Source organism: Falco naumanni, chromosome 9 (genome assembly GCF_017639655.2).
Source record: "Falco naumanni isolate bFalNau1 chromosome 9, bFalNau1.pat, whole genome shotgun sequence".
NCBI classification, from domain to species: Eukaryota; Metazoa; Chordata; class Aves; order Falconiformes; family Falconidae; genus Falco; species Falco naumanni.
In genome coordinates this window covers 36520064-36546372 of record NC_054062.1, presented here as the reverse complement: position 1 = coordinate 36546372, position 26309 = coordinate 36520064, and the positions used below count along the sequence as shown (strand labels likewise).

At 39.1% G+C, this 26309-nt stretch overlaps 1 long non-coding RNA gene across 1 annotated transcript; it reads left to right on the top strand.

Moving 5' to 3' along the window:
* Positions 1 to 8991: 8991 nt before the first annotated feature.
* On the top strand, positions 8992 to 25216 carry LOC121093529. The gene is made up of 4 exons (XR_005829601.1): positions 8992 to 9002; positions 13379 to 13385; positions 15020 to 15025; positions 25149 to 25216. It is a non-coding gene; the product is annotated as an uncharacterized LOC121093529 (long non-coding RNA).
* The last annotated feature ends 1093 nt before the right edge of the window (positions 25217 to 26309 follow it).

The following is a 26309-nucleotide window of genomic DNA, read 5'->3' as shown; positions in this document are numbered from 1 at the left end:
TGGCAAATTGCATGCGAATCTGCCAAGCTTGGGAGACAAAAGCAAACCCATGTCCTGGGGGAGAGGAGACAATGAGGGTGAGGGTTGTCAGGCTGTAGGGCTACAGATTGTCTCAAAGAACAAAAGGATACTGTCACATACTGCTCTCATTGTTTGAATAGACAAAGTGGTGTACTGGGTAATCCTTATTTCATTTACCACTGTAACCTTATTTGATGCATCAGAAAGAGAGACATGCTTTATTTACAACTTAATTCTTACAATGTCTATTCAGTATTAGAAGACTTTATCTACTGTGTTTTGTTCATTAAAACCCCACCACAGGCAGGTTCCATATGTCAAAGGAATGGTTTATATCACCTTTGTGTTACTTAGTAACTTCATTGCAAGGGCTCTAGCTGCCAAACAGCTGCGTGAACTGGCAAACTGAAGGGAGCTTGGTTTGTGCCAGGGGGCTGACTGGCTGCTTTCAGCTGAGAAGGTTGCTTGTGCCTCCTGCCCAACCAGTCTTCTTGGGAGGACAGTCAGGAGACTGTGTCTGTGGGTGTTTGTGTGCACGTGCATCCTCTGCAGCTGTCCCTGTACTAGCTTTGCAGGATCAATCAGCTTGGACTGTGTTCCCTCTTGCTAGAGGGAAGGTAGAAGGGAAGATCCCCAAGAGACACCAGTCACCTCTGGAAATCTGTGTATTGCCTACATTTCTGAAAGATGTTGCTCAGGCTCTATCATCTCTTCCAAATAGTCCAGGAGTATGAGGGCAACAGTAAGAATACCCAAGAAATAAGCCCATGATTTTGATTAATACAAATATATTCTTCTATAAAATGGGGCAGATTAACCCACTTTGATCACAATGTGCATTTGGCAAAATTATTTGGGAGATTAAACCCAAAAAAGCTATTTAAAAGCTTGTTTTCTCTTCCAGTCCCTTCATATTTAAGAAAACAAAAAGTATACCAGCACAGTCTATGACAGAATTTGTTTTTAATAGGTTTACAAGGAATTAGCTAGCTATTTTTTTTAACCTTACGAATTTTAACTAGAGTGTATGTTCTAAGGCATAAAAGTTTCACAAAATCGGCAAAACTAGTTTGTCTCCTAATTTCAGAATGGATTTATCTGTTATTGACCAAAGAGAGGACCATGACTCAGAGTGGCAAACAGTTCTTTTCAAGGAACTTAGGAGACCCAGCAGCTGTGCTGCTCTTGGGTTGACTATGCTCAGGGTAGAGTCATGGTCATTGAACTCTACAGGCAGTCTTGTGACTGTGACAAGAAAGATCACCTTGACAGGTCCTACCCTAATGAGACCTTTGCTGTCAGTGGTATGCTTCTGTAAAGTGTTTCTGACTAGCCAAACTCTTTCCAATGGAAAAGGTGTCTTCCAAAGAGAGTGTCTGCCCCTAAGCATCTCGGAAATACCTCTTACCCAGAATCTCGGAAGTCATGTATGGTCATCCTAGGACTGCTAACCTGTCAGGAGATGCTTTTTAAACAGTACCTAGAGAACTGATGGGGGAGAATGTAGTCGGTGAAGCATGGAAACAGCTGCTGTGGGATTCCTTTCTGAGGCCACCAAAACCTACCAAGAGATACTCTGTATTAAGCATGTTCTTAAATGACAGACCCAAGTTAATGAGAGTGGGGTTGATAAATTCATGCTTATTATTGCTGCAGTTGCAACTAAAGGGAAGGATTACAGCTAATACAGTCATCACCCTTCTTGATGCTCAGGGAAGAAGCAGCAGCATTAGGAAGACTGGGGGGATTTAATATTTCTAAAATGTGATATTTGTTCAAGGTCTTACAAATGTTTCTTCAGAAGGCTATAAGAGAAGAAAGTGGCCCAAGGTCAGGTATGTGTTAAGTAAGGTATACAACAGCAATGTTAGCCAAGGACCTTGGGGAGAAGGAAAACAGAAGGGCTCATTGCATGCAATCACAGGCAACAGGGAGTGAAGCCTTCCAAAACAAGGCCAAGGCAGTCTCACTTGAGGAGTCAGAAGGGCTCACATCCTTTGCTTTTTGTCTTTTTAACTTTTGGGAAGGAAGTGAAAGCAGCAGTGGCCATCATCAACAGAAACACAGGAGTTTTCCTTCATGTAATCCGTCTGCTCAGCTTTTAAGCAATTGTAATAAACACAATTTTGAAAGGACTATGGCAGGTCTGTGTCAAGCCCTGCTGTGCTGTAATGCTGACTGTGGGTGATCTGGCACGCAGCAATGAATTCTGCACCACTAGGTCTGGCAGCCTTTGAAGTACAGCAACTGGGAGACCTTAGAAAGCGTCCAGTTCTCTTAAGATGTCAGACCCACAATGGCAAGGAGTAACGGGTTTTCACTGCACTATTTGCATGTTCTCAAAGAAATTTGCTGTTCTCAAAGCCAATATAACAGAGCTCAGTAGAGAGAAAAGATTATTGCAGTGATATGCAATAAGCAGTAGTCCAAAGAGTTAATTGGCACATGTCAAGGAATGGGAGGGTCAATGGAAATGCAAAATACTTTATTTCATTGTTTAAGCACCAGTTCCACCTGCTTACCAGTACTGGAGGCAGTCAGCAAAGCTGTTCTGTTAGTAGAACTCCTTTTGTCAGAGCCAAAATGATTTCTTGTAATTTGACTCTTATTTCCCCTTCGATTGAAATTACTGATTTGGTCTTAGATATTTCCCGATGAAACATTTAAGTAATATTTGGAACACTGTTATTCAATATTTCTTCACTGAGAAGTAATTTAAAATAATATGATGAAATATGATTGTCCAATATTCACCTCCCCCCAGAAGAGTTGTCAGAATATTTAATTTTGAAAACAGAAGTTGTTTCACTTAAAATCTCAAATTGTCCTGCCCCTCTTCACCCCCCTTCAGTTTCCCTAGATGTGTCTGCTAAAGCTAAGTGACTCTTATTATTTACGAATTTAAACAAGATTTGTTTTCTACTTCAGGTATCACTAGACTTTACGGAGAAGCTCTGCTTGTCTAGATGAAAAACCAGAACATAACAATGCAGAAGCTGTTGACTGCTTTGCTCCAAACAGAGCTTCCACCCTCCAAATAATATTATGCAATTTGCAATCAGATTTTAAACAGGCTTCTGTATAAATTAGACCTCATAGAGCTGGGACCAATTTGTTCCCCTTAATTTGATTTACTCTTTAAATTGGAGATAGATTGAAGCAGTGACCACATACTGGTTAAGTAACACAGAAAAGACTATGCTGAGATGGAGAAATCTGTTGTTTTAGTGGGGCACTGCTCTTTGAAGTATATGCTGCCCTTTAAAATACACTAGTTTAGTTAGAAAAACTATTATTAACACTGCTGATAAGCACAGTCATGAAAATATAAGAAAATACCTCTGCCACTCAAATTATTTTAGTAAAACTGATTATTTTTGAAGGTTTCTTAGTGTTAGAAACCATATTGCTGTGCTATATTTTCCTTAAATGATAAATAGCACCTGTTTGGGCTTTTGCTTATTTATGAAGTTTTATATAATAATTTCATTGACACTGAAATTGGCATGCTCTCTCAATTTTGACAGGATCTGAGCTGATGAATATGTTGCAGTTTGCTGTGTAGGCTATGGCAGCAGTATTCATTATAGCTGAGGACTTACTGTTGTGGTGCTTCAGAAAAAGGTCGTATAAATGCTCAGGAAGTACTTTGGTTTTTTTTTTTTCCCTGAAAGCATTTTCATTGGAAGCAAAAGCTACCTGAATGTATTTATATGTGCATGTACCTGTTTTTAGGTGGAGAAGTGCCTTGCCTCCCACATATCTATGAATAGAAAAATTTTTCTTTTCCCTTGATACCAAGCATAAGGGCTTAAAAACCCAAAGAGGTGGGGAGGTGGGGGAGAGGTCTGACAGCGTGTATCTGAAGTCCAGAAAGGTCCTCCATTGTTAAGATCTGTTGAAAAGCATTGATGATAACAAGTGGCAAAATATTTCTTGTTTTCTTTGAATACTTTTGAGGGGGTTATGCTCATGTCTTTCTGCTACCCAGCATTTGTTCAGATTAAAATTAGAATTACTAAGATACCATGAAGAATCTTACTCTAGCAAATATATTTTTAACTGGACAAAAAGTGTATTCTAGTCACAGCTGCAGCAATGTTTTTCAGACTCAGATGATAAAATCCTGGCCTTGCTCTGGGTGTTCTTAGCCATGCTTCAAATCTTTTGTTCCACAGAATCATTGCCTACTGTATTTCTGATTTTAGTAAATTCTATTATTGTGCTGATTCTATACATTGCATTATTTTTTACACAGAGAAAAAATGGCAGTTTTAAAAATGAAATATGCTTAGGTTTTTGTACACACAATAATCACCGAAGTATTCATTCTGCTCATGATACAATAATGCCAAGCCCTGAAAACGGGCTTTTAGTTCACTCATGGAGAGCTACTGAAGACTTACACGTTCTCTGACTTGGTGTTTTATTAACCTTGTTTCTATAGTTCTAATTGGGTCACTGTAGACAATCGGTGATGGTGTTATTAAATAAACTTTCAAAGTTGCTGGCTAGTGATTTGGCTGATTAAATATGGATTAGATTCAGAATAAGCTGAGAGAAAGATATTTTATTTTCTGACATGCTTAAGTTTATGAAGATGTTATGTCACATTGTATCTTATCACATTATGTTAATTCAGCACTGTGTAGGCTTTTGATGTGATGTGCTTTAGGTCATTATAATGTTTTCCAACTTTAGAAAAGTTTGTTACCAAGAGGCACAGGACTTGGCTCATTTGACAAAGCTATTATAACCTAATGGAGTGGCAAAATTTTAAAAGCTACCCAGATAAAATGCATTGTGTATGTGTACACACACATACTGGCACATATAGGTGTGCCTTAGTTGTAAAATTAGTTGCGGGAATGGACTTTACACTTCCCAGTAAGAAAGGTCAATAACTATTCCACTTTCCAGACTGAGAAAGACAGGTCTGTCTTGCCAGACTTTTGCAGAGGTTAGGTGTAGAGGAATGAGGCTGGGTTAATTAACATTGATAATATACAGCTGTGTGTTGGCTTCAGGGACGGCAGGTTGGCTGATGCAGATGAGGTGCAGGTGTGGCTGTTCTGTTAAGAGGTTGGGCAGCCAATAAAGAAGCAGAGAAAGGAAGAAGCGAGAGAAGAGGGAGCAGGCCCTGGGTGGGGAGAGATGACGAGAAGGCAGTAGAAGGACTGTATCAATAGTATGCTGGTAGGAGATGGTAAAAGACCTTGTTGCAGCTTGATAGTTTGGAGGGTGCTGCAACAGTTAGGGAAGGTGTCCGAAGTGGAAAAAAGTCAGCTGTTTATTTTTTCAAGTCTAAGGTAACCTGTTCTTTTCTCATGTCCTCAGTGTACATATTTTTTTGAGTCACTGGCAACCATAATTATTTTACATGAAATTGACAGACATTTTGCAGGAATGGCCTTTGGAGCAATCCTTAGTTGTTTAGTTTTAGATAATATTTGTGTGTATGCGCACTTAACCCCCCCAAAAATAATTTAAGTGACTGAAAAGAGGAAGTAATTCACAGCCTGAAGCAAGAACAATCCTTTCTTTTAATTACAGTTTGAGTGTCTGAATCTGAATCCAGCATGCCCTGGTTCTTTCTCTTTTAGTGTGCTGTTAGATATTTTGTGGTGAAATTCATCTCCCTTCTTGTTACAGTAGCAGCAAAAAGCAGAGATGGGAGAAAGGTATTGTGTAAAAAGGAATTATTCTACCTTGAGTTTCCCTTTGTAGTATAAACTCTGCTCTCTCCAGCCCTTCTTCCTCCAAAAAAGTCCCCTTCCTCCTGTGTTTTCTGTTGTTGTGTTCTTCCTACCTGTAATCCCTGTTGAGGTGTGACCAGGTCCTTGGCAGTAGTTGCAGTTCCCACATGCAGCAGTCTGTTTGGAGCTGCATGGATTAGATACATACTGCAAAAAGAAAAATTACATTTCAATAAAGGAGCAGATTTTGGAAGGTAGTTCTCAGAAGCAAGTTTAATTTGTCATGTGCTGGTGGGATGGGCAATGCTGCTGTGTGAACCAAAGTAAGAGCAGGTCTGCCCCGAGGGGCAGATCCTGTGAAGCTGCAGTGCTGTGCCTCCTGAGCACCCGATCATCCGTGCAGGAATCTCTCCTGCTTTTATGCCTCCCTTCAGGACCCTGAAAAGGCTTTTCATAGCACTTAAATAAATAAAAAGTAGCAAGGTGAATAAATATAAGAGGCTTGATTGTAAAGCAAGTGTCAGTGGAGCTTGGTTTGGGCTGACGTTCTGAAAGAGTTTTGCAGAGTAAAATCTTTTAATGGGTATTGCTTTTGTTTTGATATTTGTAATCAACTGATACAAAATAAAAAACTTCTTCGCCATGTTGACCATAGAATGATTGGGAGGGAAAAGTAACACAAGTCTCAAAAAAACATTTGAAAGTTTACAGGTGAACAGGACTGTAGTGAAAGGATAAAATGTTTTGTCCAGAAAAACTTCGGGTGTGCAGTCAATAGAGATGCCCTTTTTGTCAGATTTAAGCACTTCAGCCAACTGACAGGAGTGCGTGTGTCTTCTCTGCCAATGGCAGAACTCTTTACCTAGTGATCTGCGTGTGACTCTGTGAGAATGAGGATTGTGTGGGATGCGTGGCCAAGCTGGGGAGCACTAATCTTGAGCTGGAGGAAATGACTAAACTGAATCCATCCAGCAAGGGAAGACTTGAGGATGTGCAAGTATGTGTTATTTGAGATCGATATGCTTTCTGAAAGTAGCATCTGATACATTCACGGGCTTATTGGGACACTTCCCAAAATAGTTGCAATGTTATCACAGGAAAATATAAGCCATTTACTAAAAAATAAATTGTTTCTAGATCAATGTTTTCCACTATTACCACAGACATGGATCACTTGACCACTGATAATAGAATCAGTTCTAGATGTCTTACTGCCCTCTCCCCACCATGTTTGCTTTATGTCCATATTTTCACTAACGCCAGGTATTTTCCTGTACTTAAAGAAAATGACAGTAGAGACTATTTTGCTGCCTTTTTTTGTTCTGTTTTGCTGCCCTTTTCAGTATGTTCATATCATTAACTTCTCCTTAACTTGATCTCTGTGGGACAGCTGATATCAGAATAGTCAAAGTGCATGATTAATGGCAAATTATCTGTCAGCACAAGTGAGACTGCAGTCAATAGTAACCAGGGAAAAAAGAAACTGAAAATCTACAGATAAACAGAAGTTATTTAGTGCTCAATTGCTGGTCACAGCCAAAAGCAGCCAATAAGAGGTAACATGAAAATGGTTGACATAAAAAAGCACTAAAATATAATCTCCTAAATTAATTAATAGCATTTATAGGGGTAAATAAGGAAGACCTAACAATAGCTTTCAGTGTGAATTAGTAATCCTTCTTTCTCTCAGTGTATGTAGGATTGAACCTTGAAAACTTTGTGCATATGTTTTTGAGACAGCAATAAGTGGTAAAAATAAAATTTGAGGCAGATTTATAGTTCCTCGTGAAACGTACTATTTGAAGAACATAACTCTAATGGTGTGAGTTTGGCTTCCTGTTTTATAACCTTGCCTTCTACTATATCTTACACTTGATTCTTACAATGTGAGCCAGAAATCTGTGCTACAAAGAGAGGGATACTTAGTGAGAGATTTTTTTTCTTTTACGGGATGCTTTATATGGTTTCCTTTCGTGCTTTTGTCACAATAGACTTATTTCTGTGAGTCTTGTGCCAAATAGTATGACTAAGTTGTTTCACTTTCATTGTAACTAATTCCTGTCTTGTCAGGTGTTGGTTTTTATTGCTTCATATTTTTTGTCTTTTTAAGTAAATGTATTTTCAGCCTTTTTGAAAAGGGCAGGGCTGGTCTTTTGTTCTAGTTTGGGACTGACCTCTAAGGGAACTGTGTCCTGGGTGGATGTTCTTTCTACTCTTCATACTTTGAAGTCTTTCATGCCTGAGCAGCTTATTTCTAAGATTTTTTGAAGCCAGAAACCAGGCCACCAAATGCCTTAAAGATAAAAATTGAACCTACTCCAGTGTTCTGTAGGAAGCCAAAGTAGAGAGCAGGAATATGTTGTTCCTTCTGCAGTTTTCAAAGAGCTGAAGGATTCATGCCAGATATGTTGGATTTCTGAATGAAAGATAATAAAAAGTCAAGGTATGCTCTTTCTCCAAGGAACAGGGACTTGGACTCGATGATCCTTATGGGTCCTTTCCAACTTGAAATAGTCTGTGATCCTCTGATAGCTGAGGCCAGGTGGTTGTTCACCAAGAGGATGCCTCCAGTTGGTAATATGGTTTTAAAGTGTTACTGTTTTGTAAGAGCTAATTTCAACATTAAGTCCAAGATTTCCTTTTCTCAATAAATCTGTGTCACTGAAACAAAATGCATTATTGATGTGACCTTTTTCTTCTGTTCTCTGATACAGTATTCTTTTTTTTCACTCGGATTCAGCTTCTGTTAGGTAATCTTGCCCATGCTGTTATGTTGTCTTGTTAATGTATGGTCATACAGGGCATTTCTCTCTGATGGACTTGCAGCCGTTCTAGCAAATCACCCCTGACTCCTGTGAACCTTTTAGAGTGCGCTGCAGTGTTGCTTGTTTAACAGTGTCAAAAGGTTTAGAGAGGTCTGGGAGGGTGAGAGCCATGCTTGCTTATCAGCTGTTGGCATTAGGAGACCATCTGCTAATACTGTATCTGCCTGGAGCCTGGCCTGATTCCAGGCTACAGTGAGTACAGTATGTGGGATTCAGTTGTGAGCCCTTCATTAGCTTTTATCTAGTTTTCCTATGACCTTTAATCAAAATGCTATTAAGTAACAGTTTGGCGGTGATCTATGTATTCTTGTTGTTTTTTACAAAGGAAAAAAACCCCACTTTTTGAAAATGTGTGTTTTGAAGGATGAATTCTTCTCCAAGTCAGACCTTGGGGGTTGTGACCAGCTAAAAGTGGAAAGGCAGGTAGTATTTTTCTTAGGTATACTGAGCACAGAGGGCTGTGTGTTTAGGACCTTTCTAAGACTGAGGTGCCATCTCTGAATTTTTCTGCTGTGGATTTTTCCAGTTCAGTTTTGAGCCACTGTACATCTACAAACACTTCCACAGTAGAACTATGTATTCTGGAAATAAATTTGTTCCTGCTGATTTACATGACACTCTGTTCTTGTTTTGGAATAGAGAATGAACAATCATTTCCTTCCATGTTCTGCGCATTACTCAACATATCACTCTGTGAATTGAAGATTTATTTACTGTTGTCTGTGAAGTTTTCTACTGGTATAGAAGAATTAATGTCTCACATAAGGCACACCATTTGTATTTCATATTTTAAGAGGAAGGCAGTATTGCATCTTAGTTTTGGTGTCTACTTAGGCCCATGATGGCTAAAAAACTCCATTGGATTAATGAAGCAGCTTAGCAGATGTTTTTGATGTCAAATCTTAAAAATGTCTTTGATTGCTGTTTCTGGCTTTGTTTCAGGTAAGTTCATGTAAGACAGATGTTCCTCTATAATATTCAAATCAATTCATAAAGAGTGGGTGGGTGAAATCCGTGAGAGGGTGTAATTTTTGTTGTGTGTTTATAATTATCAGCTTCCCTTTAATATAGTTTTTAATTCATATGCAAAAATTGAAACAGAACATTTGGAATATAAAAATACTTAAGAAATTAATTATTGTGGTAATATAAAGCACCTGTTTTTTTAACTAAAGATACTGAGAACTTCCTCCAAAACAGAACAGTTGTTTTACATGGCAGGATATGATAGAGCCCTGTATTATTTGATACCAAAAATCTTGTAGTGTAAGATGAATTTCGAGAAATTTAAATAAGAACAACATAGTTCACTTACTCACTTTTGAGCTGTAGTTACTGAACACCATTGCAGTTTAAACAGCTAAATTTGACAAGTCTTTCTATTATGTATTTTACTTCCTCTGTGTTTTTTTCTGGTGAAAAGAATTGAAGTAAAGCAATTAGGGAATTGAAGTAAAGCCATTGAGGATGACCAATTTTAACTTTTTCTAGTGTGCAAGTTGTGAAAATAGTATTTTGTTTGATGTAATATGACTTTTACTTTCCCTTCCCCCATACACTGTGAAAAATAGGAGGAATATCGGGGAGAGAATATTTTCTCTCTTTTCCAAAGCTTCAGATGGAGGAAGAAAGTCAATACATAGAAAATATTTTGAAGGTTGTATTTTCACTTTAAAATCTCCAGTGTAAATATAGTTGGTAATGGATTATTATTTTTTTTTTAACCTGGCATTTGTTGGAGTTGTGTTTATTAAAATTTCTGAAAATGTAAAATGAAAATAATTCTGTGATGAACACCGCTATTTAAGAGGGTCTGAATTTTTCAAGCGAGTTTTTATTTCAAATTTAAAGCTATTAATGGCTCTCTCTAAATTTGATTTAGATGGAATGAAAATTGGGTTTAACAAAAACATATGATATTTCTAAAACCTATTGGAAATCTGAGTGTTCAAGAAACCCTCTGAATTAGTTAAACTGTTCCATTAAAGATTTTAAATTTACATTCACTTTCTACGTTCTGTGTTGTCTTAATAACTCTGTTTAACAGTACATTTTGAAAAATTCATTTTTATATTAATACAACAAAAAGAATTTAAAATGCAATATGAGATCCTTTATCTCTATCAATATCTTTGCAAAGAAGAAAACCTGAACCAGATTGGTTGAGGAGTGGTTTCCACTGGACTGAAGTACCTTATAACAAGAAGGTAGTGTTTTGCAGCTGGGGATAGACTGTAGCAATGAGATACACACCAAGTATGCACACTGCCTCTGTGGCCTTATGTCCTCCAACAGTAACTAATGTCTGGCTGGGATCTGTCTTGGAGAGCCGGGTACGGTAGGTGTGCGTCCTTCTGAGTGCAGCCTCCCAGAGAGGGAAAGAGGAGCTTTGTTTTAGCAGGCAGAGAAAAATATGGTGGCTCCTGCATCCATCCTTTTGAAAGAAGTGTTGGGAGGGTGAGAGTTTGGGCTCTTGTGAACTTGTTGGAGGTTGTATGAACCGTGTCCCTGTAGTCCAAAGCACTTCCTGTTGCTCTGACTACTCTGGGAGAGCTTACTGCCTTTGGCAAGCAACCCACATCTAGCTGTGTGCCCTTTGTGCACGGCGTGCCAGGGAGTTGGACACACAGGTGGGGAATAGCTCAGCAGGAGTCTGCCTGTCTCTGGCAGGTCTGAAGAGTTGTGGCTCAGGGCTGTCCCTGCCAAACCTAGGTTGGTGATCAGTCTGCCCTGCTGATCCTGGGATATATACCATCTGCCTTTTCCTTTATCCAGAGCGTTTCTGTTTCTATTAATGGCTTATTGGTTGTATTGGAGAGTATTGGCTATTACAGATACAAAAATGTAGGTTGTTTTTGTAGATCTGATCATTTTTACTGATAATAGCATGGTTTTGTACAAAAGGGATGAAACACAAGGGAAGTAGATGATGCTTTATGTCTTTTTTTGTTTGTTTTTTTCCTGAACTTTTACTAGCAGAGAGACCAGAAATGCATGGGCAAATTTATTTGTGCTTTATTTGCTGCATTTATTCCAGAATTAAGATTTCAGCTAGAATAAAATTTAATGCTAAAAAAGAGTTTGTCTTGCGATGTGAGGTCAGATGATCCCTGTGGTGTCTGGTGCAAGAGTGTGTAACCCTGCAGAAGGTGTGGGATCCTTATAGTCTGTGCTTTGCATACGCAAGGTATTGTAGACAAGTCTATAGGGGTGATGGAAGATCTTGTCTGAAGTCATGTTGAATCATCCACCTTCCAGGCCGCATCTTATGTGGACTGTTTTTTCTTTCCCTTTTTTTCTTGCTACCTTTCTCCCCCCTCCCACCCTCTACCCCCATTTTGTAACATTTCTAAAAAATTAGTTACTTGCTCAAAGCCTTGGGGGAAAAAAATAAAATGAAATACAGTTTGAAAAGCCAAGGAAAGTTAGATCATGTTTAATTAACTTTAAACCATAGACCAGAGGAGAAAAAGTCCCCTTCTTCACTGGAGTTGCTCTGCATCCCTGTGGTTTCTACCTTGTTACACAAGCTACAATATTTTTTGGTTTTTTTTTAATGGCAATTTTTTTTTCTGTGTGAAAATGGTGTATTAGCTGTATTGAAGAGAAAATGTCAAACTTTTTGTCAGGGCACACTGCTTTAAATACTACCTGAAGTATTGTTTGTTGTGCTCCAGAGAGATTTATGAATTACTATCTTTTTATGTCGACAGGTGTTCTCAAGAAGATCAACATTACATTTCAGACAAAAAAAGATATTTACATGGTGTGTGCAATGTTACCAGCAACCATGTTGTATTTTGCCAGAGCTCCAATGTGCCCAGACTCACAGCTCTCCCCATTAATGCTTAATAGGAAAAGCAGCAGGACTCAGCACATTAATGCTCCAGAACTGCAAAATGAGTTTGGAAACAGCACTATGGTTGCTAGCAATTTTTTTTTCTGAATACCTGGCTAATTACTGTTAATAAATCAGTACTGAGAAAGCACCTGACCATTGAATCTAACAAGTACTTGGCAGTTGTAGGAAAATGAACTTACTTATGTTTATATAAGGACTAATTGTGCAGTCCTAGTTACATTTTTCTTTTGCAAAACAAAAGAAGATGGAATCCTGTTTCTGCAGTAATGGCTCCTCTGTGTAGTTGTGATCTACCTTGATTTGTGTCTGTGTGTGTATGTTAAAAGTTGTGCACTCAAGTGCTGCTAATTTTGGTCAAGTTTTTGATACCCCTAGAGGTTTCATTTTAGTTTACAGTACCAGCATTGTCCACCAACTTACCACTGTAACTTTGCATGCTGCTTCCCTGTCTCAAATCACCCAAATCTAGCAGTAATGATGAGAAGTGTTGTAGTATGGGCAAAGCCACTTGAAGTGGGGAGAGCTGCTTTTGCCAGGTTTCTTCCCAGCAATTGAAGACTTTTTCTGTTTGAAGTAGTCTGTGAGCTGCTGTTATTCAAGGCAGCAGAACTTCAGTCATGCGGTTTTATCAGTGTAGTAAAGTCTTTTAATATACAAGTTTTTTGTTGGGGATGGATTTTCCCCAAGATGGTCACTGAAATATACATCCAGTACAGTAATGTCAGTTTGCTCGTTCTTCTGCTATCACTGCTTTTAGTAATCTGAGGAGGGGGATTGTTATTCAATTTACAATACCTAATCTAATTTTTTAGTAGGCTGAACTTGTTCCATTGACTTAAGTTCTCTCCCTTCTCAGTTACTGCTGCTCTGCCCTTTTTGGTATAATACCTTCCACATGTTTTGGTTTTTTGTTTGTGGTGTTTTGTTTGGTTTTTCTTGTGTTTGATGCATCATTTTCAATAAGATTGAATCAGTGGTACAGTATTCACATACAACTTTTTGACAGCATGTGAAACTGCAATGTGACTGCTGACCTGGGCAACTTTTAATGTTGTAACCCATAGATTTTGTGTCCTGAAGTGAGACTATATTTCTGCCTGAATCTTCTGAAGTTTGAATTATTCATGTTTCTATGCTTGTTTAGGTGGTGGTCCACTGGCTTCGTAGGTCACTGGCAATAATAAAATGTAAACGGGATCTCTGTAGGTAGAGAGAGTGTGCATATAGACTTGGCACCACTGAAACCATCCCAAAACCTGTCTGTGTTGAAAATGAAGTTCATCTTGTGCAGACATTTGTAATGTCAGCAAAACATTTGAAGCACTCATGAAACAAATGTGCTTTGTGAATCTTCAGTATTACATGAAGATTCGGAGAGCTATAGAATCGGTGGTGTAATTGAATTTGGCAGCTTTCAGTAAAATACACTAAGATGCAATGGCTGTATCTGACAGTAGCGTTCCTTTTAAAAATACAGCTGTGAATCACAAGGTCCAGCAGTGATAGTATCTGGATAGGGAATAGTATCTGGCAACAAATCAGACCTCATCAATTCTTAGCCCAAGAAGGGAGAGAACTTTTGAAAGCAAGCTAAATAAGCTGTATTATTAAATTTCTATACAATTTGTGATGCATTCCCCTTTGGGACCACTATGGGGAAGTACAGTATCTCAAATTATCTGCAAACAAGCAGATTTGTTCTGGATCTACTGCATGCATCAAACAGTAGAGCAAACTGCTAACAATTGTTGCTAAAGATATGGGTATTTTACTTCAACTTTAGCTTAATAATTCTGGGTTTTTTCCAGTCTAACAAATGTGAGCTGACACCTATACAAGGAATGTTATCAACAAGTTAGAAGTTTCTACAAGCCTAGGAACTCCATACAATTTCTAAAATTTAATGATGTTTCAGATTGTGAGAAAACAAGGGCTATCTTTATGCCCCTAACTGCATTATGGTGAAGGTGACAAATGTCATCAGCTCCTCTGCTAAAATTGGTGGCATCAACTCAGCCTGCTTCCATCATCCAATACATGTGTTGCACGCAAATAAGCAAATGAGCTGGGAGACTGTCCGCACAAAGTATACCTTGGAGCTTATGAAATGCAGCTGTCAGTTCTTGCTAAATCAGTGATTCTGTATGCTTTAATAATGGCTGCATGTGCACCGATATGTATATGTAAACTGCCATCTTGTACCAATCACAAGATTCCCTACAAAAAGTAGGCTGGTGTGTGAGATCATTTCAAGGGATTCCTGAAGGAGAGGAACTGTACGTTTTGAATGTCATTACCATTACCCTATGACACAATTATTTTTGGAAAATGTTGCTTATTTAAACAGTAATTCTTTAGTTCTCTGTTTTCAGAATATTCTCAAGAAGACCCAATAATTCCTTATAATAATCAGTAAGTAGAAAGAAATCATCCTCAAGAACATAATTATTGTTACTGCAACTAGCATGCAGTAGAAGTTACTGTAAAGTCTACAGATAGAGGCAGATATGGATGCCTTGTAAAGGCATCATTAAAATCAGCCATTTCAGTGTGTGAAGCTGAAATTTATGATCTTGGTGTAGTGACTTTGAAATGAAAGGAGTGAAGTCACTGAGCAACTTGTGTATCACCCATGAATTTATGAATCACAGCTCTCTAGCTCACCAAAGTCTAATTGCATGGAAAAGCCCCAAATATTGTCTCTCTGTTCAACCAAAAAACCAACTTGCTAATCAGGAGTTGCAGTACTCTCACCATCCAGAGGTCCCGCCATGCTTATTGAAAGGGAAGGGACCAGGAACAGAGAGAGGTTGTTCTGGGTTCAGCCAGTTCTGCCCCATAGATGAGAGATGTCAGATTTCGAGGGAGGCCTTTTGAGAGGCGAAACTCCTGCTCAGGACCTCTGCATGAGAAGGAAGGGCAGGTGTTTCCTGCTTTCTCATTCCAGTCACCATCTTATGTGCTAATAATTCCACTTTTCAGAGCAGTAACTAAAGCAGTTTTCTTCCTTCCATATTTTAATAAATTTGGTAAATTGTATCCAACATGGTCTTTAGTGGAAAGTTACGCAATTTATACCGGTACTTACAGGCCTAATGCACTCTAGTTTGTCTGCTCTCTAATTATAGCACAGTGGAGCTGTGGTCCAGACAAATAACAGCTGTGTTTTGGTTTTGTAACACCTCAGCATGTACCACTTCACAGTGACAAATATAAATCCCTGTTCTGATTTTGGATTCCTAGCCAAAAGCTGTAGTAAGTCTTGTTCTCTCATACAATTTGGTATGTCTCTTTTGAGATGCATTTTCTGATAAGATGCCAGGTGGCTTGTGTGCAAGGCAAGTTCCAGAGGCACTTCAGCTCTATGGGCACTTCAGCACAGCACTAAAAGCCATAACAGCTGATGAGTCCTCATTTGCAGTTCATCTTCCATTTTCACTGTTGCATTGTGCTCTCCAGTGCTTTAGCTGTTGCTTTATCCTTCTCAGCCACCATGGAAAGGGCAACTTTTCTTTTTTTTGCCTTTTGATACTAAAACTTTGGAAAGGACCTTGTTTATTCTGAAGAAAATAATTTACGTTGAGCCTCCTAGGTTGTTCGCTATGCAATACAGTTTGTCCAGTTTGCTCATCAACCGTAATCTTCAAGAGCGTATAGAAATACAGTACTTTCTGAAGTTTTTGAACTGTGTTGATGATGATGTTCCATCAGCTGAGTGCTGAAACTGCTGAAATTTGCACATAGTAGGGTATGCATTCCCCCAGTTATGGCAAAAAGCAGTTTTTAAGGATGTGTTGAATTGCTCCTTTGCTCAGTATTAAACTGTTAGATTTTTTAATAGAGAGGCAAGGTTCTGGCTGCACCTAGCTTGATGTAGAAATTATTGTACAGTTTTATGTCCTGTATTATTGAGCAAGCCAAAGAAGATGATACTAATGATCTTTTCTGGTCATAAATTCTATAAGATGCTTAGATACCACATGGTCACAGTGTTGGCATAAATATGCTGATGGATACAGATGTAATTAGTTTTTAGACATTTCTTGTAATTATTCCAGTGATAGATGTCTAAATTTGTCCATAACATATTAGAGAAAATGTCCTGCTGTATCACTGCTACTTGTAAAATTTAATGGCTGCAGGGGCCCGAGCCTGAGTCTGTAGTTCTCTTGCCTTTTTGTTCTACAAGTGTACTTGTGGTTCCACTAAAATTATGACCTGAACTGCACACTAAAGCATGGCGTTAGCTCCTGGTAGTCACGGCCCATGAGTACTTAAGAAGGACTTGCTGGCTGAGAGGAAGGGTAGATCAGTGGGGCTGATAGAGCTCTGTAGGGCTTGGGTCTGAAGCCGCCCCAGGTGGGAACAGTGGAAGAGTGAAGATGTTGATACTCGGTTTTGAGGCTAAGCCACATTTTCTGAAGGCCCGTTTTTGAATTTTGGGACAGTACACAACTTCCCTTATACTCACTGAGAAGTTGTTGGTGCTGCTGTTCTACAGCAGGTTTTAAGTTCCAGCATACCCCAGTGCTTTGCAAAGGAAGGGATGGTGACCTCATGACAAGTAAATGTTAGCATACTTTTCTAGTTGCAAGAAACTATGACATTTATCTTTTATTAAATTTTTTGTTGTCAAAAGTATCTCTGGAGATGCAAGAAATAAAGGAGTATATGGTGAAGTTATTTATGCATTTTTATTTTCCTATAGCTCTTGACAAAAGCAGAGGTATCAGGGCAACACCACTTTAGTTGCTTTTCAATTACTTTGATATATTTTATTAGTGCCAACAGCTTTTAAAAAGTAGTATGTTTCAGCTAGGGGGTTTGAAGAGAACAGGCCTGTATGTGTGTCCTATGGATTCCTAACAGGTACTGCTGTGATATCTGAGAAAGGCATTAAATAAGATGATGGTGGTTAACTTTGTCCATGTGCGGCTACAACTGAACTTTATACAATTTGAACTCCTGCTGTACTAAATGGTTGAAGTTCATAGAATGAATGTGGACAGTGTTCTTTTATGTATTTCCCCTGTTAATAGAATAACAGGAAATGCAGCTATGAAAAGGGATCAGCCATCTGCCAGCCTTTGACCCGTGGTGGGCTTTTTATCATGTATATTTTGGCAGTCTGACACTCATTCAGTCTATTTGATTGCTGTATGGTAAAGATGAATTAAATATTTCTATTTTTTTTAAAGTGTAGAAAAGTCTGAATATTCTGTGAAGGAACTTTGCATAACTATTACTGTTTCTTTAGCACAGAATGCATCAGTCACATTTATGATGGCCATAAAAGAATAACTATCTTTGAAGTCAAGAATTTATTTCAAATAATGTTTTAATAGTCTAGTAGTTCAAATTATTAGTCTGGTTACAATATATGCTCGTAGCCCAAGTTAACATAGGAAAGCTTCAATAATAATATTTAGTTTCTTGCAGCTGATGGGTGTCTCTAAACTGAGAGAGTGATGTGGAGCTTGGAGGCTGAGTACCAGCGCATGCTAAAACTCCTTGGCCAAGATACATGTAAGTGCTCCTCAGTTATACTGTTTGTTAGCAGTGCCCTGTGAAATGGTGAGGCCTTACTACTTAAAGCCTCATCTCAGCTGAAGCCTGATGCCTTGGGTCCAGGCTGGGGAGGCATTGGCTTCATCCTTGCCATTAGCTCATAGGCTGCTGCTAAGGAGCAGACAGCAATTAGTGGGTGGGTTAAAGCCCACTTGCCTCACTGGATAATGCACGCAGAAATATTTTCTTTTTTCTTCCTCCCTTTAATAGCTGCAAAAGCAGGTTCTTATGTTTCTTTCCTACCCCGGTCCCAAATGCTTACTTCGCCTGGAGAAGAGACAGGAAAACTTTAGGCCTTCAAGCTTCCCCTTTAATTTTAGTGTACTAGCCTGGTTTTGTGTCAATAGAAGCTTCCAACTATGTGCTCTTGTGCATGTTGTTTTAATATATTGACTTGAGTTACTTAAATATTCTTGCTGTGAGCAGCTTCTCATGTAAAAAACATGTAAATTTGAAAAGGTTTTTTCCTTAGGGTGATGATAACCCCTGAGAAAGTCTTGTTAGTAAAAGAAGCAAACAGTCTTTGTAAACTCAACAGTCTAAATCATGGAGGTGAGAGATATTGATTATGGTGGCTCTGTGAAGATGCAGGTGGTGAGAAGCTGTCTGCGAAGTGGAGCCTTGCTCTGCGATGGTGCATTGTGTGTTACTGGTGTTTCATGGCAAGTGCCTTTGATTTGCTGCTAAAGCAGACACTGATACGTAGTTAGTTTGAATTGGGATCTCTTTGCTTTCCGTTCCTCCCTTCAACCAAAAGGACTTCAAATCTACCACTTTTTTAATGGAACCTTGAATACTGAGGCATTGAGTAGTTGGAGATTAACAAAACAGTACGTGCTAGGAAATTATGTAGTCTTCAATGTGCAGTCTTTTTGTCAAAGCTTTCTCTTTGTCAGTAAAATTCTGTGTCCAAAGACGCACTTGCCTTGGAATTTGGAAAGCAAATACTGATTGGTGCATCTGAACAAGTGGTAAGCCTTAGAGAAAAACACTTTCTTGCTGATACTTACATTCATAGGATGTTTATTCAGTGTTATTGTTCTAATAAACAACTAGCCCTCCAGATAACGGAAGCATGACTTCTGTTGCAACTTATCCTTCTTGCTGAAAGGGTTTACATAATAATAATCAATGGGTAGTGGAAGCATCGCCTTGAATGTTGGATGCTTTTCAGTGCAACTTTTAGAAGGCTCTCTTTCCATGTCTTTGTTCAAAATGCCACTGTAAGAGGAAAAAACATCACTTGGGATCTGTATGTTACGGGAAAAAACATCACTTGGGATCTGTATGTTGCTCAGTGAATGTTGTGCTGATAGCAGTAGGATACAATGGGTGTCAAAAGAGCCAGGTGCAAGAATTGCTTTCTAGATCCATAGCAATACTCTGTGCGCAAGTTTAGGTCCATGTGCTATGTATTACTCAGTTGGACTGGTGGCAGCCAGAGTTTTATGCGACTTGAGGACTGGAGAAGAAGCCTAAATGTATCTGCAATCAACAACTGTCTCTTTAACTGTTTTCGACAAGAGAATATTCAGCAGATTGTAATGTTTTCTTGGAAAACACTGTAATTTATAGCCTGCTTTATTTTGTCATCTGTTGATTCCACTTGTGTTGGCAGTGTAGCTGTGCTGAAGGTGACCCAGAGTGTTAGCTGAGAAAGGCTACTCCATTGTTTCTTGGAAAGTTTTGATGGGCAGCAAACTTCAGTCTGTGTGAATTGCCCATGCAGCTGGCTCCTGGAACTGCAGCTCGTACTCTTCCCTTTTAGACCATCCCTAAAGTTAATAACAGAACTGTCTGGTGGGGATGAGGTCAGGAATCTGACTGTTCTGTCTCCAAGGCCATGCTTTGTTCATAGGTGGAAGGCCTAGCAAACTTGGCAGGGCTTTCTATGCTGCATTATTTGTAACAAGTGAAAAAAAGTAACCAAAGGTTTGTTTGGGATTTTTTTGGTGGTGTGAGTGTTTTTTTTTTTTTTTTTTTTTGCTTAGCTGCTGACCTTAAAATGCATACTTGAGTAATAATGGACATGAAATTGAAGGTAAACAATCTTAAAAAGACAAATACCACTGGAACCTTAAAAATCTGTCTTAATCACATTCTGGTTTCGTTATCTATTTGAAGGATTTTTCTATTACTATGAAATAAACTGCAAAGAGCATTTGTGGATCTGCTGGTATAGATAAATGCAGTAGTACTGTTGGAGAGCTTAATCCATACCACAGATAAGTAGTGCCTGATCTTTCTGGCTGGGTTGGCCACTTAGTTTCTTCTTTTGCCAGAGGGGCACCATTCCTGCCTCCCCGTTAGATGGGATCACAGTGTGATGGTAAGAGCCCCCCCTGCAGATGGGGTGCCTCAGAGGGGACTGTTGCTGCCTGCTCCCTCCTTGAGAGAGGAATGGCTGCTGGTGAATGACTCCAGGCCCTGGGTTCTGGGGTGAGGGTCTGACAGTAACCCACTAGCAGCTCCCCAGTCCCAGGTTGCAGGACCCTTGTCACAAGTGCTGTTTCCACCAGCAGGACAGATGGGTCTTTTCAGAGCTCAGGGTTTACCTGTGCCTTTGGCCTTTTCAGGCTCAGCCTGCCCCTCTCAGTCTCCAAAGGAGAAGCATTTACCTATCACATTTTATCTGCACAACACATCATGTTTCTCTCAAATCAACATCTTGAGGATACAGCTGTCTTGTCACTTACTGTAATTATACTCCAAAGGCCTGACTTTAGGCCAGAATGTGGAGTTCTTGTTGGGCACAGTGGCAGACTTATACTGCAACAAGGTCTCACATCATGGTCCTACTTCCTTTAAAACAGAAGCACAAGAACAGAGAAAACACGTCATAAAATAGTACCTATTTACAGGTTTCAAAACTTTGGGTGTATTGTTAATAGCAGAGCCCTCCAGCAGGTAACTTTCAGTTCTCAAGTTTATCAGGTTTTTGTTTTAAGATGAGTCTCCCTGTGTGATAGTATTTACCAGTTCAGGTAAAAACTACCCCGCTACCCTACTGCACTGCTTCCTTTATTTCACTGCTTGTTGTTGTTAGCATTCATATTAGGATACAGAATTATTCAGAAAGCTAGAGGCTTTCTCAAGATCTCTTTGTTAACTATTTCTCCTCTACAGACACAGTCAGCCTTGATTTTTCTATAGTTGCATACACAGGCTCTGCGTGAAGAGGCTGAATGGCTTGGGTACCCATTGCATTGGCACATCTCGGTGATTTGAGGCTCCCATGGTTTGCATCTGTCACTGTTCCTTTTAATTTGCACTCTGGAAGTGAGGGAAGGAGCTCACAAATGTAAAGGTCATCTGACTTGCAGGCAGGCCTCATATGATGACAGTTGTGTTGCAGTGTGTCCAGTTACTGTGGGAGAAGGATATGATTCAAGTTACTGTTGCTAGAATGTAAAATAAAGGCATTCTAAGTTTGACAGCAATGAGGCGACTAATGCTTTTTTTGCCAGAGTCATCAGATATTTCAGTGACTAGAGTAAAGGCTTTTTTCTTGGGGTTAAAAGAACTTTATTAAAAATAAGTTGTGTGCATTTTTCATTTGTCACACCTTCAAATTTAAATTTGAGCTGGTGGCAGAGAATATGTTCTATTTATGCATTTTAGGGGACAAAACAGTTCTTTTTTGAGTACTTTTTCCTCAGTAAAGGAACATGTGGATTTTGATGTTTAAAAAACGACGACATTGTTTTAATTGTACACATACATAGAAATCTGTCTCCCTTGTAGAGCTGATGGAGAAGAAGCTCCAGGACTCGTGCATGAAGTGTTAGGACTCTGGATCTGGGTGAAGGGCATTAACTGAATTTCTTGGGCCACATGAACCTGCTTACAAAGGCCTACAGCTGTGCATGCTGGGTTGTTTACGACTGTGATTACTTCAAGTCAGCCAGCTGTCCTTAAAAATGACTCTTTTGTATGTACAGACAGAAATTACTGGAAGTGCATGCAGAGGGTGAGATGCATCCTTGTGATCATTCAGACACGTTGGATATCCTCTGCCTTACTGCTTTCAGGCTTGCCAGAGTTGGTAGAGTTGCTCCATACCTGAGATGACAGATGATCTCTGAGGAGACTTGCAAGATACAGTCCTCATTGGTTACTCATGCATGTTAACTTAAAAATATACCTGAAAAAACTGCTGTTTTCCAAACCGCAGTGGAGGGCCATGAGTAGCTATAGTTCAAAGGAGTAAGGCAGTGTCTGTTGGAAGTGGTAGTGATTATCAGGGTCTGGAGTGCAGGACTGGCTTGTGGAGGAAGGATCCTTAATACTAGGGTGAGAAATTTGGAAAAGGTATGTGACATGAAGCACTTGTGCCCTGCTGCAAGCTGTTTTATTTTCTCTTAATGCTAGCAGGATTATTGGTGTGCTAGTGCTATAAACGTTGACCATGTGACTGCCCTAGGAACCCTGCAAGACACCTTCCCTTTTAAAGTTTTAGTAGTTTTGTGTGGGATGGAGCTGGGACTGAAACCTGGGCTGAACTTTCTTATGTAGGTGAACTGCTTAAAAGAGGTTGTACAAGAGGTGTCTAACTGTGCAAAAGAGCAGTGAAGAACTGTTTGATGTTTGGTGTATTGTGGTCCAGAGACTTCCTATATGAATTCACCCCGTTGTATTACCTCGTTTTTAGATTTATTAGGGAACCTGGCTGAGGCCTGAGAGGGAGTAAAATATACCCTATGAAATGTTGGTCAGTGCAAAGCGCATAGCTGTATTTCCTAAGTGACTTGTATTCTCTAATTATTAAAAATTCAGACATGCAATATGAGCTTAGTTCTTTGCAGTTGTCTAACAATGTAGAAGAAAATAAGTTAATTAAGCAAGTATATCTTGGAAACATGAAGTAACAATTCCAGGTTGTTACTAATTTCAGAATGTGTTTGAAGTATAATCCAGTAGAAATAAAATTTAACGCCCTACAGTAAGCCTTGACTGATGTGAACCAAAACCCAGACCATTTATGTGCTGCTATGATCAGCAAGCTAAACCTGTTTTTCCCAAGCTGAAGATGTTTCTAAACATATGTCCAAGCAGAGAAGCATATTCAGATGTTGTTTGATGTGTGGAGTGTGCACTTGAAATGTCATGTAGCAGTGGAAGTAGTAGGAAAGTGCCTTAATTATAATGGTGTGACTTGAAGCAGCTGGTTTGTTTGGCATGCTCAGGACTCATCACGAAAGGAGAGCAGTGCACTTAGTGTGCTGCGCTGGCCCTTGGAGCACTTGTTTGTGGCCTGGATATCCTCTGCAGAGGCAGGAGGAAAGAGGCTTATGCTTCTGCCCTTTAAGCTGTATTCTCATACTTCCCAGTGATGTTTATCTAGGGGAAGCAGGTAGTGTGAAGGAAGGGGGATTGCCTGACAAAGGAACAGTTAGTTGCTATGTAGAGAAGATTTGGAATTTCTGTGGCATGATTTGCCTAAAGACCCAAAAGCTTGTTTTTCATCTACTGATCTCCTTGCTTGAGCTGCAGGGATTAAATTGTGGCTTTCAGTTTGGGAAGAAAATAAGAGGGATGTTTAAGTAGTCAAGTCATCAATTCTGGATATATTTTTGAAGTCCCACAAATTATAGGGCTTGTAAAAAAAGAACCAAAGCTTTGTGGTGCTATATACAGCAAATTCTTACGTGTGTAGTTGTGGATAGGCTTTCCTGTTTAAAAAATAAAAAAATGTGCAGATTAAGATTTTATGAAAACAGAAAAAATACTTATGTGCCTGCTTATAGTACAGCTCCTTTCAGTAGTAACAATTTTAAGTGCTTAGTCAGAAAAGTTAGTTCTGGATTTGCAGCTTCCATTTTTTTTCTTCTCTATGGTCTCCATTAAGCTTTCCCAGATCCTGTGCCAGCAAAGCCCTCAGCATCACTCTGGGGTGGCTGAGGGGGTGGCGCTGATGGGGCTGCTCCATGGCTGTGTCAGTGCAGAGTGTGCTGCAGCTGCTACCCGATTGTCCATGGTTCCCTCAGTCTGGTGAGGTGGGGACTGCAAGCTTTGCAGGACAAATTCAAGCCAGTCCATAAGCTAAACATCATTTCCCATACCTTAAGTGGCAGAAAGTTGACACATTTATAAACTTTAAAAAGTTTCAAGAACAGAAACATTTGACTGTCAAAAAAAAATCAACCCCCCCCCACCAAAAAAAAAAAAAAGCTTTTAATAACTGTATTAATAGAGAAGTTGTTCCAGGTATCAGACACTGGCTGTCTGCTTCCAAGTCAGGATATCTGTGTAGTGTAATGGCATGTAATATATCAGATTAACCCCGTATGACCTCAGTGTCATAATTTCAAATTTTGCGATAATTATATATAACAAACTGAGCAAGGATGTCTGCAACTACAAACAAGAAACAGAAAAATTCTCAAGAATATTTAAAAAAATATATTTGAACAAAATTTCCTTTCATCTGATCTCAGTGCCTTTTTTTTTTTAAACAGAAGTAGTTGACATGTGGAAACCAAACTTGTATGAAGATAGCAGCATATGAACAGCAGCTGATAGTTTCTTAGGCAACTGAAGTGCTGTTAAGACTGTTTCTTTGGAATATTTGTCTATGGTAGAGATTAAACATAGGTCAAATGGATGTACAATGCCTTTTCAGTTAGTAACATAGGACAATCTTTGTCCCACCATTCGGTTTATTTTAGCTAGGGGCACTATTACATCAATTTGCATAATCACAGTATATTCAGTGTATTGTCAGTAAAGTATTAATTCGGTTTGCCTGAAAGCGAAAGTATGGCTTTTTTTCTTTCTGGAGCATGAAGTTGAAATAGTATGTTTTCTAATTTTTGCAAAACAAAAGTTCTAGAAGAGTATTTATTTATTTCATGTAATTATGAACTTGATCAGTGCATAGTTTTGGAAAGCATATTGTGTATGTGCAAGCACAGGTGTTCTTAAATATGGAACAACTGGGAGCTTACAAGCCATGGGCTTGCACTTTTCCAAAAATTACTTCAGTGCTTCCAGTGCCTGAATCTCATTGATTCACTGTTGGTTTGGGGTTTCTTTTATTTTAATTAGAAGGTGTGACTTGGGAAGCAATTATATGATTCTTTCCTTTCCTTCCATGTCTGCTCTGCATTGGCCAATGAATAATGCCCTACATTTTTAAATTGAAGATGTAGTTTTCTGTTGACGCAGAAGGCTCAGACACAACTTATACGACCAATGTGATCAAGTTAGTGCCACTTCATTAAGGGATACACAGCAATTTGTACTCTACAGGTGCTATTAATAGACCCACAACAATTTATACCCCCAGCTAAAAATACACATTGTACGCACGCTTTATGTAAAAGGTGATAGGTTAAAACTACTCATTCACACGCTTCCATCTCCCCTATGACTGGTCCCAGTGTGGCACCCACACGCTGCTCCCCCCTTGTGCAGGCATCCTGCTTTTTCTCATCTTTCTGTCCAGCTCTTATCTCTCTGCCAGTACATGGTTCCTTTGTCTCCCTTGGTCTTGCATATGTCTTTCACAACACCTGCAGCTTGTTACAGCTTTGGTCTGCTATTACAACAGTTACTTGGTCTGGATTGCTCATAGTATGTCTGATGTCTTCCAGCCACTCTGCAGTTTTCCCTGTCTCTGAGCTTAAACCTTTTATTTGCATATGCAAATGATGTTTTGCAAAAGGTAATATTCATAATACTTGATTAATGAGCAAAATAGCTAATAGGTTGTCAAGTGGTAATTTTTCAGATGATACCCTAAACCCAGTGATTTTGTCTGCTCCTTAGATACGAGTGCCATAGGCTCCTAAACTGTTTTAATGAAAATATCAGTATTTCGATAGTGTTCATATTTACTTTTCTTCGTGTACTTTCTGTGATCTTATTTGCTTTATGAAGAGGCAGAGAACAAATCTGTCATCTATATCCATATCAATTATCCCTTATTTGAAATGTAGACTCAATCTAGTTTTAGCAAATGTCTTTTTGGCCCGATAAGAGTTTTCTATAGCTTTAAACCATATTTAAATTTAAAAAATAAATCTGTTACTTTTCAGTAAAAAAAACGCAAACAACAAAACCAAAAAACCACCAAGAAACACATCCTGCCTTGTAAGTAAGGAGTTAAGGAAGGGAAAGAAATGTCCAGTCCAAAGCAATAAAATCTGTTCCTCATTAAGACTGTTGTCTGCCTTAATGTAATCATGCTGAAGTCCAGACATCCCTTCATCAATGCAGTCTGGACAGTTATCACAACAGCTCTTCAGAAAGTACAGATAACACCAGTGTCAGTAGCCTAACTCAGGGACAGGCTTAAATGTGCATCCAGAAAGCAATGAAACCAGGAGATAAGAG